At 43.6% G+C, this 13838-nt stretch overlaps 1 protein-coding gene across 3 annotated transcripts in view; it reads right to left on the bottom strand.

Moving 5' to 3' along the window:
* LOC127567722 (calcium-activated chloride channel regulator 1-like) overlaps positions 1 to 13838 on the bottom strand; it is a 61625-nt gene that overhangs the window by 47062 nt on the left and 725 nt on the right. Inside the window, exons 1-2 of one of the 3 annotated variants that reach the window (XM_052010693.1) lie at positions 10912 to 10995; positions 1851 to 1935 (exon numbers count right to left, since the gene is read on the bottom strand). The gene's annotated coding sequence lies outside the window, so the exon portion shown is untranslated. Of the gene's footprint in view, positions 1 to 1850; positions 2020 to 10911; positions 10996 to 13838 lie in introns of those variants that run through there. The other 2 variants (XM_052010691.1, XM_052010694.1) reach the window with 2 other exon arrangements.

Below are 13838 nucleotides of genomic sequence, written 5' to 3' on the forward strand. Positions count from 1 at the left end.
TGATAGAAGTTTATAAAATTATGAGAGATGTAGATAGACAGCCAGTATCTTTCTCACAGGATTGAAATGTCTAATACTAGAGGGCACGCACTTAAGGGGGAAGGTTCAAAGGAGATGTGTGGGGCAGGCTTTTTATAGAGAGTAGTGGGTTCCAGGGGCAGTGTTGGAGGCAGATATGATAGAGACATTTAAGAGGGTCTTGGAGAGGCACATGAATATGCAGAGAATGGAGGGATATGGACCTTATAATCCAGGCGGCATTCTGGTAAATTTCTTCTGCACCCGCTCTAAAGCCTCCAACTCCTTCCTATAATGGGGCAACCAGATTTGAATGCAATACTCCAGATACGTCCTAACCAGAGTTTTATACAGCTGCAACATAACTTCCTGACTCTTGAACCCAATGCCTCGACTAATAAACTAAGCATGCCAGCACCTTCTGTACCATCTCTTTCTTTATCTCAAAATGCCTTAGCATATTAGCTTATTAGAATGCTCCATAGTGATCTCATTATCCTCCATATCCTTCTCTTTGGTAAATACTGACACAAAGTACTCATTTACGATGTCGCCCACATCTTCTGCCTCCAAGCAAATGTTCACTCCTTTATTCTTGAGTAGCCTTACCCTCTCCCTAGTTATTCTCTTGCTCTTATCATAGTCATAGACTCATACAGTACGGAAACAGGCCCTTCTGCCCAACTCATCCATGCTGACTGTGTTGCCCAACAAGCCAGTTCCATCTGCCTGCATTTGGTTCATAGAGCTCTAAACCTCTCCTATCCATGTACTTATTTAAATGGCTTTTAAATGTTGCTAATGTGCCTGCCTCAACCACTATTTCTGGCAGCTCGTTCCAAATACGCACCACCCTTTGTGTGAAGAAGCTGCCCCTGATGTCCCTTTTAAATCTCTCGTCTGATCTTAAACCTATGCCCTCTTGTTTGTCGCACCCCCTCCCTGGGAAAAAGACCATGTACTTTCACCCTGTGTCCTTCATCATCTTATATACCTCCATCAGGTCACCCCTCAACCTTCTATGTTCCAGGGAATAAAGTTCTAGTCTACACAACCTCTTCTTGTAACTCAGGCCCCCAAGTCCAGGCAACATCCTGGTAAGTCTTTTCTGCATTATGTCTAGATTAGTAACGTCTTTTCTATAACAGGGCAACCAAAACTGTACACAATACTCCAAGTGCGGCTTCACCAATGTCTTATATAACTGCAACATATCTTCCCAATTCCTATACTCATTGCCCCGACTGATGAAGGCCAGTGTGCCAAACACCTTCTTCACCACCCTATCGAGCTGTGATGCTGGTTTCAGCGAACTATCCACTTGCACTCCTAGGCCCCTCTGTTCCATTAACGCTCTCCAGGGCCCTACCATTCACTGTATAAGTCCTACCCTGGTTTGATCTCCCAAAATGCAATAGCTCACTTTTATCTGGATTGAAGGTCATTTACCAATCCTCAGCCCACATACCCAGCTGATTAAGATCACCCTGTAATTTTTCATAACCTTCTACACTACCTACAACACCACCTATTTTCTTGATGTATGTATAGAATGCTTTGGGATTCTCATTTTAGGTTGAAGACTCTTTGTCAGACTGTGAAACTATATCCAGCAACTAGTTAATGCCTGAAGGAAAAGAGGAAAACGATTTGCAAACTGGCCTGTTGAATCAAAATAGCATGCCCTAGTTTTTGTCTGACAAAGATATAATGCCTTGAAGTGTACAATAGGAGCCAGTTCTGAGTAAGTACAGTGGAAATTTACAGAAAATCTCAGTTAATTATAAAAGCATGCAAAAATTACATCTAATCAATAGGAAGAAATAGCTCACATCTCTTCTTCCATTCACGGCACTCCAGAGCGATGGTGAGATGTCCTGTCTCTGCTTGCAAAGTTCCTTAGCACCAGCTGCAAGTCTGGTCAAAGAGGAGTTCCAACAATCAGCTCAACAGCCCTGTCCTTTATACTATCAATTGGGTATGATCACACTGCAAAGTAAACTGAAAAATAAGTTCATCTTGACCCAATCCCAATAAAGAATTGTGCCAATCATACAACTCCACACCCACTCAAGAAATATTCCATTTCCACTCTATGTACTGTATTTAACCCTCTAAAGCCTGAGCATCATTGCACCACATAATAGAACTATGAAAAAATGCCCTTGCCAATAGTGAATTAATTTGAGTAACAGCAGCAGGCTAGGGTCTGTGGAAAGCACATCCTGTGCCAAGTGGATACTCCAGAGTGCTTCCTGCGTCCTGGACAAATTTCAAGTATTTAGGAGAACAAGCTGAAGAAGTAATAATTCCTGGAATGTACCAGTGTGTAAAGAACTCGAAGGATAGTACAGGTGAATACACCTGAAGGTCGCAGATGCTTGGGGCACTGGGGCCAGTTCTGGGGAAGGTGGGATCCGTTTAAATAAGTCCAGTTACAACTTAACAGGGCCAGGACCAACATACTTACTTGTAGTTTTGGCAGTGCCTCTGGGGAGGGTTTAAATTCATTGGTCAGTGGGATACAGAACTAAGCAAAGATTTAAATTTGGAGAAAAGCAGATTGAAGTCAGAAAAGTCAGAAAATTAGAAAATTAGAAAAAGAATCTGAAGAAAGGGCATACAGAGGTCGGTTATTTCCCCTGCAAAATACCTGCAGAATTTGGTTCCTAGTCCACTGGCCTGAGCTGGTACATTTGGGTAGCCACAAGTACCTGCTTTTTTTCTTACTTGTCACTTGTGTTGTGAAATCTTGTTCCCTTTACTTGGTAGGGGTCCAACTGCTATTTGTAAAATAAACACCACACTCTGACATTTATTCTGAAACTTCAGTCTGAACTCTCGTCAACTCATAGCCACAAACACCCCCTTTATCCTTACCATAAAGCACATCATTCCTCTTTAGATTTACCTTGACCCTTCCAACATAACCTCAACCTGGAGTGGATAAGGGTGAATGGCCTTGTCTGCTTCATCTCCCATTATAGGACAATCTGTTTTCTAAGTGTTCCATGATGTGAAGAATGGTTGTTGACTTGAAGCATTAAGTAGAATTGGAATGAGGACAATGAAGAACATGAAGCAAATCAATGAGGCAGCTACCCGTGAAACTAGGGAACTCCAAAGGTAGCAAACACACGAGGAGCAATTATCTTGCTGCCTGCATCTTATTTAAGTGCAGCTGCATTTTTCCTTTATAGGATTCAATTGCTCCCTGAAAATTTTGAGTGGTCAGGTTTACCTGAGCAACCCTCCTCCTTCTGCCCTTCCACCATCCCCCCTACTCCACATCCCACTTTGAACAGCCTTTCTTGCTCTGCAAGTCTCCTGCTCATTCTCCCAGTACACTGCCATGGATCTAGCGAATACCCTTTTCTCAATACCACTTGATGAGCAATCACAGGATCAGCTTGCTTTCACCTGGGAAGGCAAAGAAGATACCTTCCAGAGATTACCTCAGGGATATTTGCACAGTCCAATGTTATGCCATAAATTGGTAGCAAGGAATGAGGCTAATTGGGCCTTGTCACTGGGAATAACAGTTGTCCATTACACGGATGATATCTTCCTGAGAAGTCCCTCCAAACAGATAATGAGGGGAGACTTTACATGAATTAGTACCGTATATGAAAGGCAGGGGCAGGGAAATCAACTCCAAGAAATTACAGGAGCCAAACCAGACAGCGATGTTCCTGGACATACAATGGGCTGAGGAAGAAAGAGTAGTGCCAGTCATGGTGAAGAATAAGATTAGTGAAATCGCACCTCCAAGTACCAAAGAAGGGCCACAGAAGTTTGAGGGATTATTGGGATACTGCAGATGCCATATCCTCCACTTGACCCTAATATTGCATTCCATTTGCCAGGTCACATGGAATAATATAGACTTTGAATGGGATCCTGAGCAGCAAAGAGTCTTTGAGGCAGCTGAAGAGGCAATTTTTAAAGCAATACCCCTAAGTGCCAAAGATTTTGGGTTGCCTTCTGGAATTAAGATAAGATTTCTTTATTAGTCACATGTACATCAAGACCCACAGTGGTGCACCTTTTGTGTAGAGTGTTCTGGGGGCAGCCCACAAGTGTCGCCACACTTCCAGCGCCAACATAGCATGCCCACAACTTCCTAACCTGTACATCTTTGGAATGTGGGATGAAACTGGAGCACCTGGAAGAAACCAACACAGCCACAGGGAGAATGTACAAACTCCTTACAGACTGTGGCTGGAGTTGAAGCCAGGTCGCTGGTGCTGTAAAGCGTTAGGCTAACCGCTATACTACCGTGCCTGACAGGTATAAGTCAAACAGGATGTGTCCATTTGGAGCCTATGGCAGAACTTACCTGGTAGACAGCATCTGCTGCGGTTCTGGACAAAGAAACTGACAGAAGCGACAACCAACTGTAGCCCATCTGTATCAGAATCATATTTATTATCACTCACTTATATGATATGAAATTCATTGTTTTGCAGCTGCAGTACAGTGCAAAGACAACAATTACTATAAATTACTAAGATAAATAAATAGTGCAAAAAAAAGGGATAACAGGGTAGTGTTCATGGGTTCATGGATTGTTCAGAAATCTGATGGTGGAGGGGAAGAAGCTGTTCCTGAATCGCTGAGTGTGGGTCTTCAGGCTCCTGTACCTCCTTCCCAATGATAGTAACGAGAAGAGGGCATGTCCTGGATGGTGAGGGCCCTTAGTGACGGATGCTGCCTTCTTGAGGCACCACCTTTTGAAGATGTCCTCAATGGTGGGGAGGGTTTTGCCCCTGATGGAGCTGGCTGAGTCTACAACCCTCTGCAGCCTCTTGTGGTTCTGTGCATTGGAGGCTCCATTGTGATGCAACCAGTCAGAATGCTCTCCACCATACATCTATAGAAATTTGTGAGAGACTTTGTTGACATACTGAATCTCCTCAAACTCCAAATGAAGTAGGGCTGCTGGTGTGCCTTCTTTGTGATTGCATCAATGTGCTGGGCTCAGGATAGATTCTCTGGATATTGATGCCCAGGAACTTGAAGCTGCTCACCCTTTCCGCTATTGACCCTTCAATGAGAACTGGTGTATGTCCTCCCTACTTCCCCTTCCTGAAGTCCACAATATATTCCTTGAATGTTGCGGGCGAGGTTATTGTTGCGATGCCACTCAACCAGCCGACCTATGTCACTCCTGTAAGCCTTCTCGTCGCCACCTGTCTACCAACAACAGTGGTGTCATCGGTGAATTTATAGATGGCATTGGAACTGTGCTTAGCCACACAGTCATGAGTGTAGAGAGAGTAGAGCAGTGGGCTAAGCACACATCCGTGAGGTGAGCCTGTGTTGATTGTCAGCGAGGAGGAGAAGGTATTACAGAATGATACTGACTGTGGTCTCCTGAGAAGGAAATCGAGGATCTGGTTGCAGAGGGAGGTACAGAGGCCAAAAACAGAGGTCTGAAAAACAGCTGCAGCATGTTACTGGGCTCCAGCTGAAACTGAAACAATGACAGAGGGAGATAAAATTATCCTGTGCTAAGTCATCCCAATAATGACCTCCAGTTCAATCTCAGTCAGTGTCTGGAAACAGAGAACAAATGTTTTTCAAACTGGAGGGAATTATAATTGGTTATCCCATGGCTTTTCTTTAGATTAGTGATTTGGACTTGGTTGTATGGGGCAGATGACACATAATTTGTCAGCAGATTGTGAGGCGGGTAGTAAGAGCCCAAGGATAGGAGAGACAGAAACCCTTACCACATCTGGAAAGTACCTGGATGTGTACTTGAAGAGCTGAGACCTGCAGGGCCACGGATCAAGTGCTGAATGGTAGGGTTAGACTGGGTAGCTTTTTCTCGACCAGTACAGGTACAATGGGCTGAATGTCCCCCTGTGGCATAAATATTCTTTGATTCTACAATACAAACAGGCTGGTGAAATGGACAAACATGTCGCAGACGAAATTTAACCCAGAAAAGTATAAGGTGTTTCATTTCAAGAATAAGAATAAACCAGAGGGCACAACTCTCAAGGGGCAGAGGAACAGAGGGAGATCTGGGGGTATATCTGTACAGTTCACTGAAAGCAGCAGGGCAGGTAGAGAAAGCAGTTAAAGGAGTATTCGGCATCTTTCTTAGACTTCATATATGGAAATACTGAGTACAAGAGCAAGAGAGTCTTGGTGAGAATTTACAAAACAATGGTCAGGCCATAAATAAAATGGTGTGTCCAGTTCCAATTAGATTACATTTCATTGCAACCTGGTGTTATTGTCAGAAACACCAGGGTGCAATGAAATTCCTTGTTCACATGAAGCTCACAGAGTAAACAGTGTACATGGTGGTAATAAATAAGCAATAAATACAATGCTGAGCACAAAACAGCAGAACGGTGCAAAGATTGTAGTGCAATCTGAAGTAGTGCAAAAAAATTAATGAAGTGACAATAATGGAATAACCGAGAGATGTAGAGAAGATCATGTTCTTAAGTCTGGTCGTCCGGGCTTTCAAGCTCCTGTAACTTCTCCCAGAAGGTAGAAGAGAGAAATGGGAATAGCCAGGGTGGCAGGCATCCTTTACAATTCTATTAGCCTCCGTGAAACAACGCACCGTGAAGATGGACTGGGTGGAAGGAAGTGACGAGCCTGTGACGGACTGGGCTGTGTTTACCGTTTTCTGGAGGTTCCGTCAGCCCAGAGCAGGGCAGTTGCCGTCCCAGGCTGAGATGCACCCATCAGGATACGTTCTATACTGCATCTGTAGATGTTTGAGAGGATCCTCATGGACCTGCCGAAACCTCTCAGACTCCTAAGAAAGTAAATACACTGATGTGCTTTTTTGATCACCGCATCAGTGTAATATGGTGGTGATATGGATGCCAAGGCGCTTGAAGCTGTCAGCCATCTCTACAGCAGGTTCATCAATGAGGACAGGGCACCACACATTAGTAAAGATGTGACGGTTTCAGAGAGGGTGCAGAAGAGATTTACTCATGATTCCAGAGATGAGGGACTTCAGTTATGTACTGTAAATAGAATGGAGAAGCTGGGTTGTTCTCCTTGGATCACAGGGGATTACAAGGATATCTGAGAAAGGTATTAAAAATCTTCAGGGGTGTGAAGGGGAACTCTTCCCTTATGGAAAGCTTATGACCAGAGGACATACGATGAAGGTGAATGGTATGAACCTACAAGTGATTTGAGGAAAACAGTTTTATGCAGTGAGTGATATATGACCTGGAATGCACTGGAAGCAGATTGGGACAAGACGTTCAAAGGGACGCTGGATATGTGCATGAAAGAAAAACCGCAGGTCCTTAGGGGGAGGGTGGGGGAGTGAGAACAGCGGGATTCCTCGTGCAGGGAGCTGGAACGGACTCAGGCTAAATGAGTAACCTCTTTGTGATTCTGTGAAACCACTGCACATTGAACTGACTGCAACAGAGGGAGTATGGTTCGAGTTCACAAAATTCTCAAATGTTCTGCTGTTTTTAACTATATATGAAAACAATACTTTGAATCTCTCCAATCAAAAAAAGTTAGAAAAACTGACAACAAAGGGTATTTAAACTTCACAATTATAAAAGTTGAATCAACTCTGCTTGCTAAACAGTATAATATACTTACAATTTCAAATATTAACTCTGCAACACAAATTAACCTTCCTGAATAGAAAGTTCAGCAACAACTGAGACTCTGCTAAGAATTACCTTCCCTAAAAAGAGACCCTGACCAAAAATGGCTTTGTTTACTTGCTCTGGCCAGGACATGTGATCAGCTCAGCCAGAAGTTAACAATCATTCCCAGATCTTGAATCACAAAATGAGTCTCCTAAAGGTTGCAGTGAATTGCTTCAAAATATTTCCAGACTAACTAGTTTATTCTGTTCCTTCAAAACGTGCAGTGCAATTCATTTATCAATAAATCTTTCAAAGTTCTGCAGTGAAATACAGTAATAGAATCATTGAGCATGGAAACAGATCAGTCAGCCCAGCTTATCCATGCATGATTTCCTTCACAATATCCAAGGATAACACACAAAACACTGGAAGAACTCAGCAGGTCAGGCAGCACCTATGGAGGGAAACGGACAGCTGACGCTTCAGGTCAAAACCCTGACTGCTGACACGATTTTCTCTGGTAAAATTGAAACTGCCCAGCATATTGATTTTTGTTCAGTGCCAAAGCACCAAATTTCTTGGCAATAGAGGGCAAGAGCAAGAAATTCTACTAATTCTGCTGCTATATTTTATGTTCTTATGATACTTATTTATTCAATAATTTCAAACAAAACCTTTTATGGAACAGTTTAATTCTTGGCATCACATTTTTATATATTGTACAATTGCTTTTTTTAAAAAATCAATTAAGAGGATCACTTTTTCAATATCCTCATTTTTCCACTGAATTTGTAAATTAGTTTTTATTTCAGATTCATGGCTGTTGTAAATCAAACAATAGTTTGGATTTTCTACAACCTTTGTCAATGCTGATCCAAGCAGTGGCAAAGATGCTTTGGAAAGCAAGGCAATTCCCATTTGTTCAGGGGATGTCTCTGGAAACAGCCCTGGTGGTCATTTTGCTTGCAATGTCCCACTGTCTACAATGACTTACAAAGCACCTATCCACCAAACTATGGGGCATAGTGTTTATAAATGGCAGGCCATAACAATAAACCCACTGTTTTCTTTAGTTGAACACAGCTCTGAGTACTGGATTGCAACATCACCTCATAACTTCAACAGACCACATGTTAATATTTTACAATGACATAGAACTCAATCGACTCAAAGGCGTTATAACAAGGTGGCAATGTTTCTCGTTTCCCTTACTCCTTCGAGGCTCCTTGACAACTCCTTTCATGGCCAAACTTTTTGATATTTCTCTTAGATGTTCCTTATGTGACCCTGACTCATTTTTTGACTGGTAATTGTACCTGTGTACGGCCTGGAACTTTTCTCCACATTAAAGGTGCTATATAAATGCAAACCGTTGTTGTATCAGTACTTAACACCTTGGTGTAGAAATTGGGTTGCATGAAATATCTCAGTGATACATGGAGTGAAAAGAAATTGCTCAGAGTTCTCAGTCCCCGAGAACATCCTGAAAGGTACAGCATCAGTGGTGCTTTTAATATTTGAACCTACAAAAGCCATCAGATCTAGTCAGCTGTTGACAGAGACTTCAAGCAGTCTCAGTTCCCAGAACGGATACAAACAGCCAGCCCCAAGAAATAAACCCGGAATTCACAGATCAATGTTCCATTGTCTCTCCTTCACTTTTGTGCTGAAGAGGATGGAATATACTTTCAGGATTGCCAGCAGCAGTTTGGATCAGCAGCATTGTCCACTCACCCACGGTTGCCCTGTGCAAACACCCACTTCCAAGTTCCATCTGATCGCCATCTGGTGCGCACACTTGTCAGCAGCTGACGGTAGAATTGACTTTACATTGAGAAGAGTTGAAGAGATGTTGTGTTGCAAATGACTAATCCAATTCTCTTATAAAAGTTATTGATTCTGATTCCACCTCTCTTTCTGGGCACACTTACTACTGTTGAGATCCCTTTAGCAAATGCCCAATCTGTCTGCCACTGGGAACAGTTTACACTTATTTACACTTCCAAAATCTCTGCTTGATCTTTGTTGCTCCAAGGAGAATACTGAGTAACACTTGTCTATCATCATAACTGAAGCCTGCTGTCCCTCATATCATTCTACTAAATATCAGTTGAAGTCTCTCCATGGCCTTGACATTGTTAAAGTGCAGTTGAAGTAAGTGGTCACAGAATTAAATGGAATCCTCACCAGTGACTTTCCAGTAGAATTTCCTGCTCTTGTCCTCTATTGCCAAGAAATTTGGTCCTTTGGCACTGAACAAAAATCAACATGCTGGGCAGTTTCAACTTTACCAGAGAAAATCATGTCAGCAATCACTTCTGGGTGAAATTGAGACAATCATGAAACTGTCCACATCACGCTCTACATTGATGCATTTGACCATTTCTCAGCAGGCACCTGACACCATCACTATTCTTACGAAGCCCACTTCCCATCTTGATGATTTGATGAAGAGAGAAGTGTCATTTCCAGTGTCCTCGCCTATATTCGTGCCTCCATCTACATTACTGAAGCACTGTCCCAGATGGTAGAAGACGCAGCGTCACCGTGAAATGGACAGGAACTGTGGATTTTTGCAGATGCATAATTTAACCTGGGAACTCCAAAGTTGCTGTCAGTCACTCGGTGCATCCCTATAGGCTCTGACTGTTTCACAGCCTTTTCTAGCACAATCAAGGAAAATTGGTTAAATTTGCAAGAACATCGGGTAGTCACAGAATAGTTTCACTCTAAACTACTTTAAACAAATTGCAAAATAAAAATGTTTTTAAGAGCATCGTAAGTGGTAAATACTACTTAGGAAACTCATTGGCCCTCAAAGCAAGAATTCTAGGCTCACGAATTCTCAAATTTATATTTTATGCATATATTTCAAAGACATAATGAATGTTTATTCTTTTTTATTCTTTTAGAAAACTATTTATGGCACTTCAGTTCCTACCTCAATCCCATAATTGAATTGTTTGGTTGCGGTCTGTAAAATGTTGATTAAAAATTGAGCTTTTCTTTCCTGTCTAAAAATTCTTCAATGTCCTTACTTGCTCACCTTGCTTGAGAACACCAAGGCTATTTGACGGCTGCAGTTCCTTGAACTCATCTTCCTCATATTTCCTCATGACAGAGGAGGAGACCACTCAGCCCATCGAGTTCATGCTGTCTGTCAGGGTACACCCATCAGTCTCATTTCACCACTTATCTCCCTACAATATCTTCTCTCCAGCATACTCAACGAACTCTCCCCTGATTCCCCTACCACTTACCTACACCAGGAGCAATCTGCAGAGGCCAGTAAACTCACCAATTAACTTATACCTGAGTAGCCAACATAGGAGAAGGAGAAGCCAACACCGAGGAGGAAGCTAGATCTCTACAGGCAGATTAGTTTGAAATTTGTAGAAAATTAATCCAAACAACGTCTGATCAATGTTTCCGCTGTGCACAAATTGGCTGCTATGTTTCCCACTACAAAAGTAATTGCACTTAATTGACTGCAAGTACCTTGGGCTGTCCAGCCCTATATAACTGCTGGTTCTTTCTAAAAGAAACAAATCTAGTTCTCGTGGAGAGTGAGTGCGAACACTCTGCAGACTGGTAGCTGGAATAGTTCAAGCAGCAAATACTGGGTCTTTAGTGACACCTACAGATGGTGTGGGCACACTGCAGAGATATCCAGGGACCGTGATTGCCACCTGCAGGTGGTACCGAAAAAGATCCCCCAGCTAGAAAGCGCAGCGAGATGGGGTTCGGAGGAATTACGGCCAATCTGGAATTAATTAAGAGACAGAACGGTGTTGGGAGGAAGCTACTGGTGTCACAGAATCCCTACCATTGATAAAATAAGTATATGCATTGCAGGAAAAGCTCATTGTGTGTTGAATATTAAAATATATTTTGCATTCTGGTTATTTATGTTACAATTATACTGGAAGACATCTTAGTATTGTAGTTCATATCTGGGATTGCTCTGTCCTCCTGTGGACCTACATCATGGTACCCCATGAATTTCCATCCCTCCCACTCCCCAGATTCTTCAAAGGCTCTCATATTTTGGAGTGGCTGTTTTGAGAATGGCCAGTGTTTGAGTGGTAAACAAAGAGGCTTTGGCTTATGAGGCTTTGGTGAGAGGAGGCTGAGCAGAGGTGCGGGTAAGGTTCTTTAACTTTCCTGTCTAGTCTTAGAGAAATCAGGATGGCAGTTGGGGCAATAGTATGCTCCTCCTGCAGGATCTGGGAGATCAGGGGGACTTCCAGAGTCCCTGAGGCGACACCTGTGGGACATGTGTCCAGTTGCAGCTCTTGACTGACTGCGTGAAGGAGTTGGATGCACTCAGGACCATCCGAGATACTGAGAGGATCATAGGTAGGAGTTTTAGTGAGGTGGTCACACCTAAGGCACAGGCAGAAAGTAGTTGAGTGACCACCAGGGAAGACAGGTGAAGTAGGCAGAGAGTACAGGAATCCTCTGTGGCCATTCCCCTTGAAAACAAGTTTTCCGTTTTGGATACTGTTGGGGGGAATGACTGTTCAGGAGAAAGCAGCAATAGCCAGGGCTGTGGCACCAGGACTGGCTCTGGGGCACAGCGGGGAAGGGTGAAGGCAGAGAAGACAATAGTGATTGGAGACTCGATAGTGGGGGACGGGGGGGGGCAGACTGGAGATTCTGTAGCTGCAAACGGGATTCCAGGATGGTGTGTTGCCTCCCTGCTGTCAGTGTCCAGGATGTCTCAGAGTCACTGCAGAACATTCTCAAGAGGGAGGGCGAGCAGCCAGAAGTCATTGTGCACATTGACACAAGTGACATAGGTATAAAAGGGATGAGGTCCTGCAGAGTGAATATAGAGAGTTAGGAAAAAGGTTAAGATAAGATTTCTTTGTTGGTCATGTGTACAACAAAACACACAGTGAAATGCATCTTTTGTGTAGAGTGTTCTGGGGGCAGCCCGCAAGTGTCGCCACACTTCCGGCTCCAACACAGCATGCCCACAACTTCCTAACCCGTATGTCTTTGGAATGTGGGAGGAAACCGGAGCACCTAGAGGAAACCCATGCAGTCACAGGGAGAACGTACAAACTCCTTACAGACAGCAGCCGGAATTGAACCCCGGTCACTGGCGCTGTAATAGCATTACACTAACTGCTACACTACCCTCAAAGGTATTCATCTCTGGCTTACTCCCTGTGCCACGTGCTAGTGAGGGTAAGAATAGGCTGAAAAATTGGTGCAGGAGGCTGGGATTCAGTTTTTTGGACCATTGGGATCTCTTCTGGGGCAGATGTGACCTGTACAAGAGGGACCAATATCTTGGTAGGCAGATTTGTTAGTGCTACTCAGGAGGATTTGAACTGGATTGACAGGGGTGTGGAATCCAAAGCAGCAATGAGGCAGATGGGAGGCTGGAAAGTAACACAGAAGTCAACGACAGCAAGTTGAATAGATAAGACAGCCAGGAGCATGTCAGAGAGCGAGGAAAGTCTGTGGGATCAAAGTGCATTTAGTTCAATGCAAGAGGTCTGACAGGTAAGGCGGATAAACTCAAAACACGGATAGCTACATGGGATTGGGATATTATAGCCAGTATGGAAACATGGCCAAGGGAGCGACAGGACTGGCAGCTTAATGTTCCGGGGTACAGGCATTTTAGGTGGGATAGAGGCAGAGGAAATTTGGGGGGGGGGGGCGAGTTGCATTTTTGATTCAGGGGAAAATCATGGCAGTAGTCAGAGATGAAATTACTGAAGGATCATCCAATGAGGCTTAATGTGTTGAGCTGAGAAATAAGCAGGGGATGATCACCTTGTTGGGGCTGTACTATTGACCTCCCAAATAGTCAACGGGAATTTGAGGAACAAATATACAGGGAGATGGTAGAGAGTTGCAAGAATAATTGGGTTGTCGTAGTAGGGGATTTTAACTTTCCTGACATAGACTGCGACTGCCATACTGTTAAGGGCTTAGATGGGGTGAATTTGTTAAGTGTATTCAGGAAAATTTCCTTGGGCCCTTCCAGGGAGAGGACAAAGCTCGACATGCTCTTGGGAAATAGGGCAGGGCAAGGACGTCCCAACTCCTGTACTTAGTGCCCTGACCAATTAAGGCAAGTGCACCAAATGCCTTCTTCACCACCCTGTCTACCTGTGTCACCATTTTGAGGGAACTCTTACTTGTACCCCAGGTCCCTCTGTTCTACAACACTCTCCAGGGCCCTGCCATTTACTGTGCAAGTCC

The sequence above is a fragment of the Pristis pectinata genome, chromosome 3 (assembly GCF_009764475.1).
Source record: "Pristis pectinata isolate sPriPec2 chromosome 3, sPriPec2.1.pri, whole genome shotgun sequence".
NCBI classification, from domain to species: Eukaryota; Metazoa; Chordata; class Chondrichthyes; order Rhinopristiformes; family Pristidae; genus Pristis; species Pristis pectinata.